At 34.3% G+C, this 19,858-nt stretch overlaps 1 protein-coding gene across 7 annotated transcripts in view; it reads left to right on the top strand.

Moving 5' to 3' along the window:
• Positions 1-19,858, top strand: part of LOC129947963 (insulin-like growth factor 2 mRNA-binding protein 1) — an 84,416-nt gene that overhangs the window by 52,249 nt on the left and 12,309 nt on the right. The gene's annotated exons all lie outside the window — the stretch shown is intronic.

The following is a 19,858-nucleotide window of genomic DNA, read 5'->3' as shown; positions in this document are numbered from 1 at the left end:
CCTAATTTATTTATTTTTAAGTGTCAAATCGCATGATTTTGGCGGGTCGACGAGAAATTACGCGGTCAGGAAATGCAATAAAGCCCTATTCGTACGAGTTGTGTGGCATGTGGCACCGTCTTGTTAAAATCACATATTCTCTAAGTCGTATTCTTAAATACCAGGCAACAAATAAGTTGGTTATCATAGGACCATAGAGTTCCGAATTGACGGCGACAGACGTTCCATCGCTGTTTTTGAAGGAGTAAGGTCCAATCGCAACACTGGACCAAAGAGCGCACCAAAAAGTAACTTTTTGTGGATGTAATGGTATCTCCTCAATTACTTGAGAATACTCATAACCCCAAATAGGACAATTTTGTTTTTTTTTTAACATACCCACAGAGTAAGAAATGTGCTTCATCGCTGAAGAAATTTTTGGTCGAAAAATCGCAGTCCACTGCCTGTTGCTTAAGTACCCATTCGACGTATCTACGACATTGTGAATGGTCAGCTGGCTTCAGTTTTTGTGTGAACTGGACTTTATATGGATGTAGGTGTAGGTCCAAATGCAAAATACCCTATAATGTGCCGTAAGACAGTCCTTATTCCTGAGAACGTCGAGGAATCGACACATTCACAAGTTCAAACTCATGCTTATGTATCCCAACCATTCTACTCCAATCTTCTAGTGTGTGCCCTTTTAGTCCTTAAAATATTAGTCAAACCGAAACGATCATAGTAGGAAAGAGTATGATATTAACCTTAAGCTATCTAGAAGGAATGCTTTTTTCTTTTAAAAAGGATGCATTCCAGACTTATTATTGACTCCTGTTGATTTAAACAGTTAATCAATAGTATTTAGATGGTGGAGACCTTCATACCGTTGTATTCACTGTTACGGTTTGAGTGAACGTTTGTAAATCTATGAAACGCAATTTGAAATGCGCCTAAAATAATTGTGTTTAAAAAATGTGTGTTTTGAATAATATCAACATGATTTTTATACGAATGAAACCTGCAATGTTTTGTTTCAACAAAATTAAGAGAATCATTTTTAATTTCTTTAACATTTGTTTTTGAAATGTGTAGAGAAAGGCATTTTCCATTCATTTTTCCTGGAAATACTTTCATCTTTGTCATAAATTATATATACATAAACTCATTTCAATACTATTACTATTTCTTAGGATGACTTTCAGTGCATATCTATTTAAAAAAGATTTTTGCACACTCGAGTTTGGGTCGTAAAAGTAATCCCTAATTTAAAAGATTTGTGACCGTTAAGTCTTTTCCAGTGAATTTTTGGCTATATTTTAATTGTTAGACCTGTAGTGTAGGTATACAAAAATAACAGGAAGACAAAAATGATTCAATGGAACATTGGACAAAGATCTAAAATTTCAAAGAAAAATATTAGGAAATATACTAAATTTATTATAGTAAGTAAGAAATAAAACTAAAAACAAAAAGGAACAAAGTACATAAGCACCTTACAAATAGATTTACTCACATGTTAAAAATCAAGACATCTTAAGGAAGAAGGTCTTACCATTCATAATAGAGATGGTATATTGTATATAGTTTAGCATTTTTGTTGTTACAAAAGTAGATTTTCCAATGAAAACAAAGTAACGCACAAGTAGACTCTTTTATTACACATACATATATTGCTTGCTACGCATGATTGAAGGTGTATTATATAGGCTTAGGGACATATGAAATCTCGTACCCAAAGTCAAATTTACAAAAGCAAAAGCCAAATGGCATCAACGTTTACTACTTAAACACAAAAACTGAATTGTGATTTTTGGCTTTAACTCCCATGTTCCGAATTTCGATAGAAAGCGAATTAAAATCGAAAACTTCGAAATTGCTTCGAACTGTCAGAACTGTAGGATCATCCATTTTTATTTTGTTTCTGACGTAAATTTTTTGCTGTTTTGAATGGATGCAATATTATTGGCAATTTTAAGTAAAAATAGGAAGAAGAATTCAAGAGAAAAATAAGAAGACAAATCAAATATATTGGATTTGCCTGGCACAATGTAAGCATGTGAAAATTATGTACAAATGTTCTGATAAATAAGATAATTTTAGATTAAGCAAAGACGCTTTTTTATGTGTTCTAAGAGAATTAGAATCTTTTATCCTTTTTACCTTCATCGATTCCTTCATTTCAAAAACTTGCTGCAATCCTCCGATTCCAAGAGGAAGGAAGCTATAAAAGATCAATTCACAGTTATAAAAAATGTGATTTACATGCGTTAAAAAAATGGAACAAACCGAAATATAGAACATCCATTTGCAAGTTCGAAAATCCAATTCACGATAACGAATTGGGAACACTGAAATTCACTTTCGCAAAGTGTATTCACAATAAATGAAATGCAGATCATGGGCATAAGGCTTTGTTTTTACAACCTGACCCTATTATGGTTTTCATTAGTCCTTGCCAAATTTTATAAATACCGCAAGGTTTGCTAATTTTTCTGAAAAGGTAGTACGTAAGACTATCAGGCCAGGTCTTGGGTTCAATTATTGCCATGCCACATAAAGTTTTTTTCACGGGTACTGCCTCTTGCAAGGAATTGACAAATTCTCCAAGAGTAATTCTTGTCTTGAAAAGTGCTTTCTCAAATTAGGCGTTTCGATACGGCATTACTCGTACACGGGAATGGTTGAGAGTTGTAAGCCAATAGGCCCTAGTTCTTAACGCCACCTAATTTATTTAAATTACTTATTTGTATTTAGTCAAATCACTCTTAAACAACTCTTAATTTTTAATCGTTAAGTTTGCTTTTTTCGGACTCAATTTTCGAGGATCTATTATTAATCTCATTTTTTTCGTAGGTGGGAACTGAAGCTAAAAGCCAAACAAATATTTTGATCCTAAAAGAATGAAAACAACTGTAGAGAGAAAACAAAATTGTACACAGAAAAATGTTTGGTTCTTGAATTTAAGGAAATAAGCACATAATTTTTCTATAAAATAAATAAAAACAAATTAAGGTTAACAAATTAGTTGAGAAGAAACTTCAGTGTTGCACTTAAAAAAACTACGCGTTGCGGAATCTCTTTTCTTTTCGGTTATCAAAAGATTTAAAGCTTTTATATTAAATTAATTGATTTGGAACGTTTATTTTGTTTTTACAGTTAGCCATAAATTTAGCAAAAGTGTCACTTTAGCTGTTTTTGGCAAATTGATATTCTTGAAATCCAAAGCAAATTTACTTGAAAAAGTACATTTCTTTAATCTCTTGAAGATCTTAAAAGTTTTTGTATTTAATAGTAAATTAGACTTTAAGTAAACCTTACAATACCCGTGTTTTGTTGGAAAATCTGGGTTTTTGATATTTATACGAGTCTCGAATGGATATTATTTGATTTCGTTCTCAAATGTTGGTACTATTGATATTGCATTTGTATCTCGATGGCTGTGTTCGTTGAGTAGTTGAGCATTTGGAATCATGTGTTTTTTTCATTGGCGAAAAAATCAATCTGTTACTGGGCTTATTTTTTCAAGAGAAAACAATAGAAAAGATATTTAAGTTTTGCTTATCTCAGTTTAGATTAAATAAATCTTCGTGGTCTTTCCACCACACAACAAGATTTAAAAATGTTAACTTTGACAGCACTTTCTTAAATGCAAATGGTGTTTCGATGTTTCTTATGAAGTGCAAGTGAGATAGTTTGATTCGTGTTAAACAATGAGGAAATGAATAGTTCAGCAACACATAAGAATACAAGAATACGCTACCTACTCCTTGTGCAATTTTTTTTATTTGATTAAAACAAAACTATATTTTTTGTACACAAACATGCAAATAAACAAACTATAAAGCATTATGTGTAAAATTAACTCCTCCACACAGGTTTTTCTTCAATCAAAGCCTTACAAACTGTATGAACTTTAAGGTTCATATGTCATATGTTAAAAGTTGATAAATCCGTGCTGAACGATTGAAATAGGGCTGGACTTCCGAAACTTGGTCCAGTCCTCAGTGAAAAGTAGTGTTATTAGCAACAAAGTTTAAAGCAGTAAAATACAAATTTCATTTACATTTATATAAAATAAATAACTAAATATTTAAAGGGGGGTCATATCCATTAACGCAATACGATAAGTTTTGAATTCCTACGATAATTTAAACAAAATAACCTCTCAAGGGGGAGGGTTATCACCCCTACGATCCCCCCTGGATCCGCCATTGATAATTAGTGCGGTATGTATTGACGGCGATGTGCACTTTGAACATACCATCAACATTTCTTCCCAAATCATCCCTTCAAATTCGTCGTATAAAATTGAAGGTCCCCTCCACTTCTGATATTACGCGGGCTCTTCACGAGTTGTAGCGCCACCAATTTGTTTTTAAATTTTAAACGTATATTGGTTTTTGCTCAAAAATGTATTATTATTTATTTGAATAAAATTCCCACCAGAATACGTCATTGGTGATGACACCAATGAAACGGATATACCATAATCAAAGTGTTTTCCAAAAGCACTCTTTTTAAAGAGGAGTCCCTTATAATCCAAGTCGATAAGTCGTTTAAATATTGAACTAAATAAAATTGAGTGAGTTAATAATAACAACACTTTTGAAAAAAACATCGTTCTGATAACGTTTCTTCCTGCTGAATAGAATAATAAACAAATTTCAAAAAAAAAAATGTTAAAAAAAATGTAACGGCAACGTTGACGGCGCGGCGGCGTCGTTGACCGACGCGACGACTCGACGTCCGGGAACTTAAAATGAGCGCCCATTCACAATTTTTAGTTTGGGGTACTCTGCTCATAATGATTCCTTGAAAGAAGATAACACAAGCACGCAAAAGAGTGAGAAAGGAATCTTTGTTCAAATCGAGCAATGTTAAAACAACAACAAAAAAACAAGACTTTACATTTAAATACGAAAAACGACGATGACGGAGAATATACATATATGTATGTGCACAAAGAGTGTACAAAGCAACTTAACCAAAAAAAAAAACACATTCATTCATAAAAATTTAGCTGGCAAGACCAACTAATTGTTGGAATACATTATAGTAGGAGATCTCTAATCGGGATATTTAAGAAATTATATACAAATTCTATAACCTTTTTGAAAGATTATGAAATCAAGTTCTTCTATAATATTGTAATAAAGAAATGTGTCTATACTTAAAGTCTGTCCTAATGACTTTTACTCTCGACACTTCCTGTGAATGTGTCATGTGGAATGCAACTGTTGTTAAGTTTACTGAAGTTGTACTGTAGAAGCATAATACTGCATCTATGTCTATTTTGGTATGGATAATGCACCTAAGAAGATAAAATATCAAATCCTTGGTTATTGGGGAGCTAAATAAGCTGACGATGCTACTTTAACGATTAGAACTGCACCTTTCGCGCAGGCACCTCCAGCATCTCTTGATCTTACCCTAAAATATATAATTTACTTTTTATCATTTAGAAAGCAAATCCAGACCAACTATGATCGCGTCCGGATCAAGACCGAGAGCACATAGGTCTTTCCTATCCATCCCAATCTTTTGCCTGATGTTTTGAGCTTATTTATTTGTTTGTAATTGTCGAGTTCGGTTCAACAAATCGGACTTTGCCCCTTATTCCCCCATCAACATCCTCATCACATCTTTTCAAATCTCTATACGTATCGTACAGATACTTTCATGGATTTGTAGATTCTTTTTATGCCTGGGCTGATGCGATGTTTGTATTTTTACCCTTTTGCGGGATGTGTGCTAGCATGACAAAGAAACACTATCTTATATTTTATGTTGTTGTTGTGTTTTTGTTGTGTGAGTGCGTTTAAGTAAAACTTGTATTCCTTTTTCCATTCTGGAATTTGGTTTTGATTAAATTTTTGCTAAACATATACGCTGCGCTGCTGGCGCTGCCTGGTTAGGTATAATAAACATAATATACATGTTCGAGTATACATATATTTCTTGGAACTTTGCTGGAGATTTTGCTCACTTAATTTGTGTGTAGTATTCAGAATTATAAAAACATGATTCACTCTTTTTCTGGGCTCCATTTATCGCAACTTTAGTATATGGCCATTTTCCGCAAGAATTTGATCAGATTGCGCCAATTTAAATTGTTCCTTGGCATTACAAAATCAAACTAGAAAAGAACAGCGCGATTATGAATGGCCTAAACTACACCTTTTTTTAGACGCTATATTAAATAAAAGAAGTCTTGTCCTGGCTTAAAAAAAAACGTGATATCAACATCTGATATCCCAATTTTCTCAGATAGTCAGGCCGCTATCAAATTTCTGGATTCTGTCTCTACAAACTCTATAAAAGTCCATAACTGTCGATCATCTATATTGGGGATGACACAACGGTTAAATATTCACCTTTGATCGCTGACGGGCCATAGAGACATTCCAGGATATTGTAAGGCAGATGAACTCGCCAGAAATGTTTTAGTACAACCCATTCTACCACTTTTGTTAGAATGGCATAACAATCCCTATATGTAAACTATTGCTACTGCAACACGCTATAAAGAAGGCTAACATCAATTGGAATAACATCACCACGTGTCAGGTCGCAAAAACATCTGGCCTACACTATATTTAAGGTGCTCAAGGTGCTTGCTAACTCTAAGCAGATCGCATATAAGCTCGATAATAGGTGACATAAGCGGACGATTTCTGATAGGAAAGCACGCCACGCGGTTTAGTGTATTCTCCAATAACTTTTGCAGAAGCTGAATGGATGAGGAAACCGTTCTTCACCTCCTCAGTACATGCCCTGCTCTAGCTCAAAAACGCAATAGTTACATTGGATAATTCTTCTAAGTCCTTCATAAAGTTTTAAATTCAATCATTGGAACTTGCTTTTAAAAATATTTAGATCTCGAGCATTTCCTCACTCTCAACATAATTTCCTGATGTAAATTTATAATTGAGTTTCAATGACTTACAGCCTTATTTTGCTATTCACGTGGATCGTATATTCGTCCCTTTCGCTCTGCTATCCATTGGGTGAACTGTATAATCCCATACCAATTTGACATTCAAATAAACAGCTGTTTATGTACAAATCTTGGGAATATTGGATAAATTGTTTTGATTCATACTTAAATTAAGTTCAATCAATCCACCTAATCAGAATAATTTGTGTAATTTTTGGAAAAAGGCAGTATTGAACTTTTTATTCCAATTGTAAGCAGAGGAATAAGGGAATCCTAAAAGAGAGAGCTTCGGAGAAATGTAAAAAAGTGTCTTCCTTCCCCTAAAAATGTTAATATTCTTTTATTTATAAAACAAATATTCTAAATTTAGCAATAAATTAGTTTTCATTTACATTTTGCTTACAAAAATTAACAAACCAGACATCAAATGAAAAATTCGCTGCATTTTATATGCGGATCTGAATTGCATAGAATGAATGCTTTCAGGTGAATAGAAGAATACCGCGCAGTATTACCGACGTTACCGACATACACAGATTCACTTCAAATCAAATAGCAGAATAATGATTTGTAAAAATTCAAGTAAAATTCCCCCCGATGAATAGCAAAATAGGTCTGTTAGTTCTTGGTTTTATATGAGTAATTTACTACTTTGAATGAAACTTATCATTTTTTCAATGAATAATATTGAATGTTTGTCAGGTTTGCTGTTTCAGAAACTATTCTGCCAAATTTCAGTTTATAAATTTTCGACTTAAACTAATTTTTGTTTTTGTTTTTCTGTGTACAGATTTTATTGGAATTTTTTGGTTAATAAATGTTCGATGGTAATGCTCGTGTTAGTTAAACCTTTATCGTTGTTGGATTATTTCCAGTTAGAATAACCACTGGATTTTACCTAAATTTTACAAACTACCTTAACGTCAAGTCGTGTATTGAAGTTAAATTATTGCTTATTTGAGTTCTCATTTCCTGGAAACCCAAATTAGATGGTGTAACAAATCAAAGTTTTATCTTAAACTAAGATCGAAATCAGAGTTTTAACGCTACTCAATCGAGTTCTAATTTTTGGATAAACAAAATTAAAGTACCCTTACACTTGCGCACAGGATGACTTTCACCACTGTATTAATTTTACCATTAAGTTTTACTGACCATGACAATAGTAAAAATAACTTTCAGTGAATGTGAATCAAACTCATGTTTTTGGCATTTGGACTAGTTATGGTATTTTCCAAAAGCAATTTTCAGAGTGCACTCCGACTGTTGGAATTATTGCATTGTTGAAAAATCCTTCACTCCAAAAATATATGAAGAGCAGGAATTTCAATCTTTCCGGAGACAAAGTGGAGTTAAGTTTAATGTATGTATATCGTGCAAAAGAGAAGCAACATTTCATTTGATGACTCTGATGTTTTCGACGAGTGTGTAAAAAATTATATTTCTTCAGAAAAAATGATGTAATGGAAAGAGATCCAAATAAGTGCTGCAGATAGGTGGGTCGAAGTTTTCAAGTTTGTCAATAAAAAAATGATACAGTATGAAAACATTTCAAAAATCTTAGAGATCTTAGAGACAAACGCAAAAAACAATATGAAATATGAAACAATCAGGTCTATTTTAATTTGCAAATGCAATTATGAATTATTTAAAAGGAAAGCCAGAATTAATTAAAAACAATTATTCTTCCGAAAAGTACTTAATTACACAATATTAATATATTATAATTCGATGTCAAAGTTGTTTAACTAGCAAATAAGATACAAACGAGTTTAAGGTTTTGTTTGTTAATAAGTTAGAGATGAAAGAGTCTGTGTTATTTTTATGTTTGTTTTGTTTAATATCGATGAAATTTGTTTTTTGTTTATTTTATAAATATACCTAACTAGGTATACTATATTTATCAATTCATTTATATTATATTATATTTATTTACTATCACTCAATGAAGTACAAACAATCATGAAAGCAGGTTAATATTTTTTGTGTACTGTTCATAATTTTGTCTCGGAAAATATGGTCACCGTACCTATAACTCTAATTAAATCAGTTATCCCGCTACAAAAATGGTGGATTTTGTAAAAGTCCCTTTATGTTCGAAAAGTTGCCTACAAAATATGAATTGAAACTGTTGTTCTTAGTGCAAAACATATTGAATTGATTTGACTGAGAGCGGTACTCTTACAAACTTCATTTGAATTATCCTTTATCCATATTGGGATAAAACACAGATTGAGTTCAATATCCGCATCTTAATCTATATCTATACATCCTTGGAATTTCTGTGAACGAAAATAAGAAAATATAAAATAAAAAACATAACTACATATAAAACATGGCATAAACACATTCCAAGCTATTCTGCAACATAAAGAGTTCGCAAGAAGGAAAGTCGACCTGAAAATCTATAGCGATAAGTCTATCTACACGTGTGCTTCTAATGCATAGGCGAGAGGGTGATGCCGATGAGAAAGGAGGGTGTGGTGGCAACTGAGGATATATGACCCTCTTAATTAAAAAAAGCAAATCAAATATAAAAGAATAAGCAACAAAAACAAAACGTGCTGAAAATTACTTCCAAGAAAACAAAACCCCGTCCAACCGCACCTCGCGCAAATACTCCTACAGATATACTCGCTTAAATTGAAGCCTCTCGCAAAGCAAAGCAAAGCAACAAAGAAACAGAGATAGATACAAACTAAAAACAGAAACAGAAAAAGAAACAGAAAATGCACGTTCAAGATGTTGCAATGCAAATCAGTACACAAAGTCCCAGCAACAACAAACTGCAAAACAAACGCCACACCACCGCCACCTCCACCGCACCGCGCTAACACGGTACGAGTACGATACGATACAATACGATACGATACGGTACGGGACGGGATGAGATGGAAGCGTTGTTGTTATTGTCGTCATTCTCTTTTAAACCTATCGTTTTCGCGGATGCGGGTGAGCTTAGCTTTTTGATTGCCTGCCTAAAATTTCATCTGGGTGAAAATGCAACATACCACCATAATACAATAATACCGCACTCCAACGTCCAACATCATGCGATTGTATGAATTGAATGATATGATACTGCGAGAGCGCTAACGGCAGCGGGAGCGGGATCCGGAGCGGGAAGACCAGCACACTCACGAAGGCACTGAACTGATCAATTTTATCAACAACATTTGAACCGATACAAAATCAGTGATGCCAAAGTTAAAAATGAGTTTATTGTCGTCCGTGAATAAAAATGTACTCACTACTTTAACGATTGTGTCATAAAAATCGTCATTAAATTATGAGGGAACCCGATGAAATTGCTTCATTAGAGAAGTACAAATATTAAAGTCAGTTTTTAGCTGAGAATTTCGGTTTAGTTTTTGGAAACTCGAAATTGAAATGAGTTAGTATTTTCTTGTCTCAGTCGCATTTGAATTGGATTGTACTCGTAAACACATCAGTTTGATTCAAACTCTTTATAAGATAATTGGATTGTTTGTAAGTCTGTTGGGACATAATTTTGCAGTTCTGAAAAGAATGACGCAAAATTTTGATGAACCTATTTCTAAAGGTTAAACAATTTACTAATTAGCTAAGGGAGTCTAAAATTTTTAACCTTTGTTAACTAATAATTTGCTACTTGTGCCTTTTATTAAAAAACGAGCATGTCTTAAAAATGACAGTTCGTTAAAATAAACAAAAGAACGGACCTATTAATTGGAATTCCCAACTGTTGACTGAATCATTCCATCCATGCATTAGTCATAAGAATTTTACAAATTGCTAAAAGTTAAAGTATCAGCGATTCCGTGATTTTAACTTTGGAAAATTGTTACGATGTTAAGTAAGATGTAAAAACCGTTATCGTCATCGTTTAAAATCATGCGCCTATAGTTGAAACAATAAAATGCTTAAAGTGGCAACTTTGAAAGAGTCTTTATGAAATGCTCTCAGCTCAGATCTGCAATAAGAGGAAGTCTAAAGAATGCCACCATGATATATGCCGCTGCCGAAGCAGGAAGATGGGCGTAAAGGGGACTTCTTTCCGATACCCTCGTCGGAATGTTGGAAATGTATAGTATATAATAAAATACTACATGTGTGTCTTGTATAATGCTTGCCTTGCACTCGCTGGAGCTTCATTCTTAACTGCATTCTTTTAAAAGTTGTTTTCGAGGTTTGTTTTGCAATATTGGCGGAACACAAAATGCCTCTACATATGTATGTAGATAGGTATAACTTCTTGGGTGTCGGTCGTCTCGACAACGTAGACATCAGCAACCTCGACGTCGTAGTTCGCGTCGCGTCGGTCATCGCAAATAAAAAAGTTAAAAATTGCAATTGTGTGTATCTACAACTACTCACACATGCATAAATACGTATCTATATTATTTGTATTAGAAATTTTATTGTATGAAAGAAATATGCGTTTCTATTTTGTCAACAACTTAGAGCCAGGCAACTTTCCTTAAATCCACCTAATTTTTATTTTTATATAAATTCGATTAGTTTTATACAATCTTATTAGTTTACCTTAGATTAATTTATTATATTTATAAGAAACATCAACTGACTTTTGTATTCTGCCGTAAAATGGTGCATTATAAAATATAAATAAAATCAACAATCTGGCTAAAGTCTTCTATAATACTCAATCAGGTATCCTAAGAAAAAGATACAAATAATACCCGTGGTTTGTTGGAGAATCCATCAATAGTATAGTAAGATTTTACACGAATAACAGAAACAATATGCATAGTATGAATACTAGCTATAAAATTTAGAGTAGAATCTTAATAGGGATGGGTTTTTGACATTTATACGAGTCTCGTATGGATCTTATGTGATTTCGTTTTCAAATGTTGGTAAGATTGATATTGCATTTGTATCTCGATGGCTGTGTGCGTTGAGTAGTTGGGCATTCGGAATCATGTGTTTTCGATTTGGGAAACAAATCAATCTATTACTGTTAGTTGATATTATTTTGTTTTGTAAGTGAAAATGGATTTACTGAACTTAAGATTTAAAAATGATTAATTTTGAAAGCACTTTCTAAAAAATGGTGTTTCGATGTTTCTTAAGAAGTGCAAGTGAGATAATTTGATTCGTGAAGAACTGAATAGTTCAGTACCACATAAAAATATGCTTCCTACTCCATGTGCAATTTTTTTGTTTAATTTGATTAAAACAAAACTATATTTTTTGTGAACAAACACGGAAATTATTAGACCTAATGCATTATCTGTAAAACCAACTCCTCCACACAGGTTTTTCTTCACGAATTTCGACTCGAATTGAGTCAAATCAAGCTCATTTCAGCTCGTTTAAGGTAATAAAGACGAGCTTCAAGCTCGCTTCAATACCACATGTTAATGTAGTAGTCTACGAACAAACCCCCTCGTTTAAGCAATTGTTAAATGAACTTTTTTATAGAATCTCAATTTCCAGATGTTTTCTTACCATTTCTTCTAGGAATTTTTTTTGCTAAGTTGTTTCGTTTTTTATTAGTATTCTGACAGATCTTCTTTCAGTTGTACCAATTTTTAAATACAAAAATCTGACTACTGCCGATGATTTTTTTGGAAATTTTCTACTATACTATTTATAGAATGCAAAAAAACACGGGTATTGGAAATAAGAGTTATGGTTCAAAACTTGAGCATATTGTTTGTTAAAACCAAAGTTAAAAAAAGCGTGAGATCTTAGCCACATACTAAAAATTAACTTTTCAAGCTGTAATTTCGTAAGAAAAGTCTGAGAGTGTTAATTATTGAGGACATGCAACCGCAAGTCTGCGAATGGTTGTGAAACATTTTTTGAAAAGAATATGGTGCCGCAAAAGTAGCCGTGGTGGTCATTTGGCTGATATTCTGTTTCTTTGTAAATAGCATATCATCTTCCTTAGAATTAAATAAGAAATACCAAACCACCTTACATATTTCTAATTTGTTACCAATTTGATTGTGTGCATAAAGTAGAAAAGAAAATGTGTGTTCAATTCCAAATTCCTTACCTCTTGACTATGAGAATTATTTGGAACTTGGACAAGGAGACTTTATTTTTTTTACCGAATCACATCAGACGAACAATAACAAATCGTTTACCTCAGCTGGTTTATAATTTTGCTCGAAGCAGTAGCAATTACGCCCACTGTAAACCCGACTACGAGAGTTTTGACTTTTTGCAATAGTAACCGACTCATTCCTTCCGACTTCAGATGAAGCGCTTTCGGGATAGTTGTCTGATTAGCTTCTTCTGGAGCCAAGAACCATAAACAAATAATATCGGTTCTGGTTTTTTTTTGTTTTGTTTTTAATGTTTGCGTGGCTATTCGCTGTTTTGAACTCATTCTTATTTTTTTTTTTTGAATATTTCTTGATCATCATTTAGGATATTGTGGATTGCAGTTTCAAGAATAAGAATCAAGGGTTCTCTTTATGGCAGCGTGTGTTGGGTGTATGCTTTCAATTTAGACTGAATCTGTCTTTATAAGCATTTGTATGCCGTCTTCCCCGTCTCCCCGTCTACGAAGTCCCCTCGTTACGGTTTGGCCATTACAACTGCCGCAACCACTCGAGCCGAGCAGTGGGTTGGGTTGAACGCTGCTTGTTTTGTTTTTATTTAGTGCGGTGCAGTTTGTGCCTGCGATATACGAGTACCAAATAAAATTAAAAAAAAAAAACAAGTCTAAAAGCCACTGGCAGAATCAAAACAACATTAATGTTGAAGTGGTGATGTGGGTTCTTGAAGTAGAAGGGGGCAGTTATGAAACGCAAAAAGAAGCGCATCTTCCAAAACCAAAACAACTTCGACGTACGACCGGTGAATTCCATTAGCATTGGCACTTTGAGGAGGAAATTGTAACGTCTTTCCTTCCAGTTGGTTATAACAAAATAGCATAACTGCATGCATACTGCTTGGTGCTTGGCGGTGACACTTAACAGTGGAATTTTTAACTTTGCAACAAGGCTTTATACGCGTGAGGTTTGGACTGTGAGTTCCATTCCATTCTTAAGTTGCAATATATACAATTTTAGTGAACCTATCTCCTTAAAAATCAAGCGTGTTTTCATAATGCTAATATTTTTAGAACCGTTTTTGTAACTACTCAAGAAACAACACTTGAAACAAAATGAAAGTGCTATGTAGGTAATATACATAGTTCCAAATGAAATCAAATCTTTGATCGAGAGTCCCAAAATAGTACCATTTTGCAATTAAACCATTTAGGTTAGGATCAATTTCAAAGATCGTGACGGTGACGGTGTTTATCGAAATCGACGTATTTAATGTATTTTAAATTAACAATAACTTAAAGTTATTCTTCCTCCTATGTTTTAATTACTAAAATAAACACTTCACTTAATTTTTCTGTGTAAAAGGTAAAGACTTTTCTCTCACGAGAAAATTAAGATACCTGGTTTTATTGTTCACTGGCATTTTAGTCACAAAATCAATAAAATTACTGATCATATTTTTGATTAAATATTCCACTGTGGATAGCTGAACTTCCATACAAAGCGATTTTAGCAAAACAAGAATGAAGTTGAAGATCCAAAAGATCCAAGATTCAAGATTTAAAAAGTAAAAAGAAGCGTCGAGTGTGACCCAACTGCTGATGTCTGCTGAGCGTTGGGCCAATGATTTTTTGTAGCTTTACAAACTGTGTATTAGTCTGCTCTTTGGAAAAATTCCTCTTTAGATAGTTGTGGGCATAATAAGAAGAGTGAAGGGCGCACAAGGATGTTTGTTGTTTTGAAAATAAAGGTTCATTGGCGCGAAGACGACCGACGCGACGCGACGTTGGAGTTTTTCTTGTTATTATTTTTAAGTTTTGTTTTGTTTGGATGTTGTGTCGTCGCCGCTTGTATTAATTTTGTTGTTTTTGATTTGTTTTGTTGGTTGTTCTGTGTGTTTTTCTTTTATTTTTAACAGACGTGGAAGCGCTTTAAGTTGAGAAGTGTCCGCGGCAGGACATTGACTTGGTGTTTTAGTTCATTGCTTGGGCATTGAATCAAATTTTAGAATGAAAACCAAGCATTGAAATTTTCAAAATATAACAGTCCTATTATTTTTGAATATATGTTCTCGTGAGTTGTTATTCTAAAAGCATCTTATTGGTACTTTAAAAATATATAAACAATTTGTTTGAGCTTAGTGATTGTTCAGCACCCGTGGGCCGTCTTCCTTAAAATCTTAAGTTCAATACTTGCCTGTGCCTCCTAAAAGTTTTTTGATGGGTACTTACTTACTTACTTAAGGTAGCGCTACAGTCGTGTGTGAACTAGGGCCTCATCCCACGAACTTCTGCATCTAGCACGGTCCCTTGCTAGGTGTCTCCAGTTTCGCGCTCCAAGTTGGTTGGGGTCACTTTCCACTTGTGCGCACCACCTGATTCGCGGTCTTCCTCTACTGCGCCGTCCTGTGAATGTGGATTCGAAGACTTTTCGAGCCTGAGCATTGGTTTTCATGCGCTCTACGTGGCCCAGCCATCTAAGTCGTTGGACTTTTACCCTTCTGGCTAAGTCTACGTCGGTGTACAACCTGTACATCTCGTCATTCCATATTCTTCTCAACTCCCCTTCGATGCATACGGGACCGTAGATCACACGAAGAACTTTTCTCTCGAAACGACCCAAGGTGCTTTCATCCGCTTTTATCATAGTCCATGCTTCTGCACCGTATAGCAGGGCGGGGATATATAGCGACACTTTGGGCCTTCGAGAATGGGCTTTGCCACTCAATTGCTTTCTTAGCCCAAAGAAACAGCGGGTAGCAAGAGCTATTCTTGATTTGATCTCAGCGCTGGTGTTGTTTTCTGCGTTTATAGCGGCGCCTAGGTAGGCGAAGTCCTTGACAACCTCAAAGTTACTTCTGTCGATGGTGACGTTTTGACCAAGAAGTCGTGTTGTAGGTACTTTTTTGACGGCAGCATGTACTTTGTTTTGCCCTCATTAACCGTTGAGCCCATTTTTGCCGCCTCTGTCTCAATACTCACAAAACCCCCTTTGACATCACGCTGAGATCATCCGATTATGTCAATGTATTCAGCATGTGTTAGTAATTGGAAAGACTTTTGAAAGATAGTGCCTCTAGTGTTGACGTGTGAGCTTTGCACTATTCTTTCAAGTAAGATGTTAAAAAAAACCTTGTCTAAAACCTTTTTTGACATCGAAAGGTTCTGCTAAAATGTTTCTAACCTGGGTGTCGATTTAGTGTTCTTGGGTTTTTTCCAGGATCTGCTGTAATGTGAATTTTTGATCCACTGTGAACTTTTCTGGTCGAAAACCACACTGATAAGAACCTATCACGTTGTTGACGATGGGCTTTAGACGTTCACATATTACGCAGAGATTTTGTAAGCGATGTTAAGTAGACTGATTCCTCTATAGTTCGTGCAGTTTAGAGGGTTTCCTTTTTTCATGGGTTCTGCCTCTTGCGATTCTCTTCGGGCTTCTGCGCCACCTAATTTTATCAAAATTACATCAGTTTTGCCCATAGTTAGGAGACCAAATACACAAAAGTATAAAGATTGAAATAATGTCGTGTTATATCTTTGTGAATAGATTTTATCATTCAAAACAATATTTATTAGCCTATGTTCAACTGACTAGTGTAAAATAGCCGTATACAAAGATCGAAATAATATTAACAACATTGTTTGTCCAAATACGAAACCGATGATTATTTGATTTTAAAATATTTTTGGAGTTCTCTTTTTTATTCTTTAAAAACATAATTTTGAAATTGGACAACCCAGGCGTATACTTACTTTATTTATATATGGATATCTTCACAAATTATATTATTTTCTTTTTCATTCATCAGATAATAAATCAGCTAATATTTTTTGAATCATAAATATTACCGATTTAAAGCCGACTCACTACCGAATTAAGAACCTACTTGGTTAAATAAGTGTGTTTTCTTAACGAAGCTACAATTTTTTTAAGAAACAAATAGTATTATAATATGTACATATTATATATTATAGATCTTACGATTTATCCAAATGCCTTACTATGAGACATCCCCTATTTTATGCTTTGAAATGCTAATGTGCCATAATCCAATGAAAACAAACGATACATAGGTACGCAAAGTTTTGTGTGAACCTCATGACGGTATAAGTCAAGGAAATTGCGCTAATTTCCTTAGTGAGCGTAATGAAAATAATATTATTTTGTTTCTGTAGGAAAGAGCGCTCCCTTACATTTGCTTACATATGCAGCTCTTAAGACGAACATAATCTTACATTTACCTTGTTTCGTGCAAAACTTTAAATATATAATTTTTGTTTTTATTCTGTGTTGCTTACGACAGCAAACTCGAAAAATCAGCTTTACTGCTCGAAGTGTATTGAACATATTGGTTTTGTTATATATTTTTTTATTAAGTACAAGTTCCTGCTTAGTGTACAGAATAGGTTAAAAATAGGTACATATTTTATTATTTGATATTTTAAGCAAGATTGGAGCTTGTTTCGTTAAAAATGTGTAACATAGGATTTTGATGTACGCATAAGTGACACGAAATCTAAAAACAAAATTGAATGTCCGTTCTGCAATTACAACCATGTTATTTTTGATTTATGAATTTTTGGAAAGAACTACAGATTTAATGGTTCTGTTGTTGCATAAATTTAAGACAAATAAATTAAATTGTTTTAGAAAACAGCATTTTTCCAGTCTGTCCCTAAAGAAGACGAATCATTCTGAGCCTTTTAACATCGTCTAATTGCACTTACTTACGTCCCTTCCTTCCAACGTCATGGAAACGCTAATCAATTTTTAACTAAAGAAATATCTTGAAGAACGAGTTTTTTTTAAAGAACAGCAACACGGTTTTCATAGCAACAGCTTAAGATAATAATTACTTACAACACCAACACGTGCCAGTAAGCCTTAGTTTGGTGTGCCAGGTGATTTTTTTATCGCTTAGTTTTTGAAAATAACCAAAACAATTTACGCAAAGATTTACTCTCCCTTTTTTGGCGAAATGCTTCGAGTGAGTTCCTCTTTCTAAGCTAGCAAAACATTTAAAATTCACTTATTTGTTAACCTTCAATATTGGCTTAGTCCATCTATAAATTGATTTTTTGCGTAATAAAAAACCAATATCCTACTCGTATGCATATAGGATAAACCACAGCCACCACGATACTCTCACAAGGTGGCCATCCCATGTATGTATGTTCCTGGAATTAACCAGGGGGCTTCAACATAACCCGCGGTATCACATCTACTGCGGTGTGATAATTTAGTATTTGATGAAGTGACATCTATGGAAGATAACCCTAGAAGTGGAGGCCCGACTGATATTTGTATAATTTTTATCAGTAAGCCAACCTCTGCCCAGAGGAAAGACGACAGTCCTGTGTTTACCAACGATCATAAAATTCAATTTTAGGAGAGAAGTAAACCGTAGCTTCTTACGTTCGCTTACAAGTTGAGAATTTTCTCAGCTGTAAGGTCAATAAGCTCAATAACTATGAATTGACCAGCATCTTTCATCATCGATGTGCACTGATTTCTCTAACTTGTGCCCAGGGACCAACATGTGGAGGTGCAAGTAAGCCTTTCTTCCTTCCAGACTATAGACAAGCATATACATAGCTTCCCTACATCTACACTGAAGTGAGTTTGAACCCCTTTCATAGCAATAGTGTAGCAAATCCTTGCATCTTTTTGGAGAAAGTAAGATTATTGCACTCGATATTTCAAAGGTATTTGATAGCGCTTGGCATCAAGCTCTCTTATCGAAAATGCGTGCATTCGGTATTTCTTTTTCGTTGGGTTAGTAATTACCTTTCTAATCTTTCAATACAAGTTTTATTGGATGGTTTCAATTCAGAAATTCATAAAATATATGCTTGTGTTTCTCAGGGCTCTGTTTTGCCTCCGACACACTTCCCTATTTTTATAAATGATCTATTGTCTAAAATTTCGAACCCACTTTTTTTGAAAATGCTATAAAAATATCGATAGTAGCTTCGGCTGCATAGCGCAATTATGCCTCTGATGTATCGGCCTTTCAATGTATACGTGCGGCTTTTCCGTGCCCCGAAATGCGATAATTTTGCTTGTTTACAATCCGCTGAGATCAAATGAGCTTCACCTGAAAAGATGATTTTTTTGGCAAAGCATCTTTTCTAAACGTTGTTCCCAGCGTTGTTCAAGCATATACATAACCACATTTGTTCAGCGGAAGGATAAAACTTATTATCTGTCAAATCAAAGATGGCCTTAGTGTTACCATTCACGAAATAAGAACTTGTCGAAAAAACGTTAGATAGCGGTCCCTATAGTTTCGCTAATGATATTACCCTCAGTTTTTCGTATTCGGTTTTAGATTCTCGTCGTTGTAGTTTGGATGTGGATGTGGACTAACAACGGCGCTGTATGATAATCTCATTAAATTCCGATCTTTACAGTATTGTCCAATGGGGAATCACAAATCGTGTAGAATTAATTTCGAAAACTCAATGCTGCCTACTCCCCTAATTCCACTATCCATGGGTGGTACACTTGAACAGCTTTCAATTCTAGGTATGAGCTTTAAAAATGATAGAGAGAAATATGCTTGTCTTGAACATCGCCGCAAGGTCTCATATATATCATTGTCTTATCGATATTTTCACAAACAAGGTTCTAGAGAAACAGCCAGTTGTATTCCTCCCCTCAAACAATTCAGGCGTAATACCCATACTTCTAGGAATGATCCATCATCAGTTTACCCTTGAACCCATCTTCGGACGAACTGTTAAGTATAGAGATTCTTTCTTTAGCCGCACTAAACGAATGTTTCATACTTTACCAGGCTCAAAACTTCCCACTCATTACAATGTGCAGACATTCAAAACTAATGGGCATCGGCATCTCCTTTCTAGTCCTGTTCTCTCTTCCTAATTGCTCGCACTGTGTTTAAAAATATACTGCTGGAAAATACAAT

Source organism: Eupeodes corollae, chromosome 2, assembly GCF_945859685.1.
Source record: "Eupeodes corollae chromosome 2, idEupCoro1.1, whole genome shotgun sequence".
In the NCBI taxonomy this organism is placed as follows: Eukaryota; Metazoa; Arthropoda; class Insecta; order Diptera; family Syrphidae; genus Eupeodes; species Eupeodes corollae.
The sequence above is the reverse complement of the archived record's forward strand: the minus strand, read 5'-3'. Positions and strand labels throughout refer to the sequence as shown.